Source organism: Haliaeetus leucocephalus, unplaced genomic scaffold (assembly GCF_000737465.1).
Source record: "Haliaeetus leucocephalus isolate CR32 unplaced genomic scaffold, Haliaeetus_leucocephalus-4.0 Scaffold339, whole genome shotgun sequence".
NCBI classification, from domain to species: Eukaryota; Metazoa; Chordata; class Aves; order Accipitriformes; family Accipitridae; genus Haliaeetus; species Haliaeetus leucocephalus.
In genome coordinates, this window is record NW_010972775.1 from 20,635,297 (window position 1) to 20,637,976 (window position 2,680).

Here is a 2,680-nt window from a genome sequence, read left to right on the forward strand (position 1 = left end):
AGCTTCTTTAAGAATCTTTTGGGATATGTGTGTTCCCTTAGCTGTAGGCTTGCTCTCTGTGTTGTCTTGGGATGTTAACTGACAGGAGCATGTACATCAGACAGCAGGTCTGGACGAGATCCCCCTTCCTATTTAACAGGTCTCTACCTTCTGAGTCCTGGCTAGCCTGAGAGCCGTGGTTTGGCACAGACGTCTGTAACTGAAGTACATGGAGGGAAAGGCATTTTGCACGCACAACTTAGGGGCTGGTCCCAGTGGCTTAAGTATATTAAAATAAAAATGCATTGCTACAGAAGGGTGTGAGGAAGGCATTGTATAAGGCTCTGGCACAATTCCCATAGCTTCCCTGCCCACCTGCTGAAAGCAACCACAGTTCCCGTGGTCTTTAGTGATTACAGCTGTGATAAAATCATGTCTTTGCACCGCTGCTGTATAGCCCTGTACCTGAGCTGGGTACCCTCCCCTATTCTCTGTAGTTGCTCTGAGGAGAATCATATGACAGCCTGCAAGGCTTCTCCTTTGCTAGAGCCAGACTCTGGAAGCACAGAAAAGGTCGATCTTCCCAGTCTGGTTTTAAGGAGTGACATGCTACCTAAGCTTTCTTCTCTTGTTTGCCAACACTGCCCTCTTAGCTCACCCATTTCTTTTTCTTCTGTTCTTTCTTTTATAATTTCCCAGATTCCACAAGGCTGTAATGGGCTGCAAACACCCCCCATGGCAGCAGCCCAGTAAAGCTTCATCTGAGCCTCTTCTTAGGCTAGGCAGTGGGCATTTCAGGTCTGAGCACAGAAATGTTGGCTTTGGGCTTCCAAATACCCTGTTTTTCACCACCCAGAGCCAGCAAGACAGGTAGTGACTAGAACTGATGCTTCTGCCTCTTTTGATTAAGCGAGCCTTGGTTTCACTGGTCTGTCCCCCTCTCAAGACAGCCATAGACATCGCATGGGAATTCACTCATTATTCTCTCACGTGGAAAGTTCTACACAGTCAAACACTCAGGGCTCAGGTGCCAAAAAGCTTTGCTTTGAGACAAAAAGTTTTCTATGTTCTAAGCCCACTCCCAGGCACACAGCCTGGAGCAAACTTTGGATCTGTGTCATTTGCTGCTGTAGATTCAATGTGAACCATGGGTCTTACTTGCCTTTCCAGACATGCTTAGGACAAGGGCTAATAACACAGACAATACTCAGTGCCTATCTGCTATCTAAATGTATTTTTCTGCATGTGCACTTTTGTTTACCGAACACTGTGTGGTATGAATGTGAGCTGTCAGAACCTGGTGTGCACTGGAAGTCAAGGGACATCAGCTTCAGGGAGTAGACAGGCTTTTGCAAGATGCAGTTCTATAACAAGAGATAAATTAGATGGGGAAAAAAACAGTTCACACTAACAGGAATATACACAAACCAGGGCAAGCTCTGGGTACAGGTTCATATCCCAAAGCTGAAGCCAGTCCTAAACTCCAGGATGGGCAAATCAAAGCCTGGAACTGAAAACCTAGGAGAATGGAAACAGCTCAAGGGATAGCTCAGTCCCCTAATGTAGATACAAATGCTTTTGCTCTCACAGGTGTTTTCTTGTGGCAGTGTGTTCTGTGGATACCCATCTGGCAAAGCGCTAATGAAAATACCCAGACATCCCTATCTGTTACAGCCAAACCTACAGGATGTGCTTATATTTACTGTATATTTTTATATTATACTAAATATTCTAATGAATAAATGTCTGACATTTTACTGAATTCCCATCAGTAGGAATCTTAACAGATAACCCCCCCCATATCTGTTAGGAAATGGGCAAGTTAAATCATTTTACAAGCAACAGCTAATTACTGTATTTGCTGTACTAACAGAACTTAGTAGATTTGTATTATGTCTTGTAAATACGTATAACTTAAGTAAGTGGAATGTCCGTAGCACCCAGTAACTCTATTGCTGAAAACGCTATGTTAGAGACTCTTTGGTTTTAACTGTTTTTTCTAATAGGGTTAGCAGTTCATCCTAAAATGTCTAGCTGGGCCGTAAGCCTGATTCACCTGGACTTTGCAGGAAACAACGCATCATGATCCTTCTGCAGTTTTCCCACTTGTTCTTCTCATTCTGGTCATGAGCCAGGCTCTGCCTAGGGCTGGAAACTGCCTTCTCGGGTGTTTTTACATGCTCCTCTGAAAATGGTAGTGCTGGTCAGAGTCACGAGACAGGATCCTAGTCTGCTCTGACCTCATACAGCAACTCCCATCTTCAGTGTGCGTCCTGCCACCATGCACCTTTTTTTTAAGTCTCCCTTTAAACTTTCATTTAAACTTACATCTAATTTCTGGTTGCACTAAGGCTGTTTTTTTGTGCCAGAAAACCCTCTGGGCATGGAGTGCTGGGGTGTGAGTCTGTGTTTTGGGCTGTGCCACCAGGTTACATGTCTGTGACAGGAAGGAAGTGTGTTTGCAAGCAAGCAAATGTGGATGACTATCTGAAAAGCAGCTGCTGCAGCCCGTGGAAAGGCAGCACTTTGTCTCCTGCTTGTAAAGAGCTTTGAGATTTGGCAATAAAACCGTCTTTTAAATATCAGCTGTTTAAGAGCCATTTGTCCTAAACAGGAGCAAAGAAGAGCCACCAGGAGTGGCACATTGAGGCTTTGCTCTGGAGGAGGACGTGCTGCACAGGCTGGGGTGAGCTAGATGCTG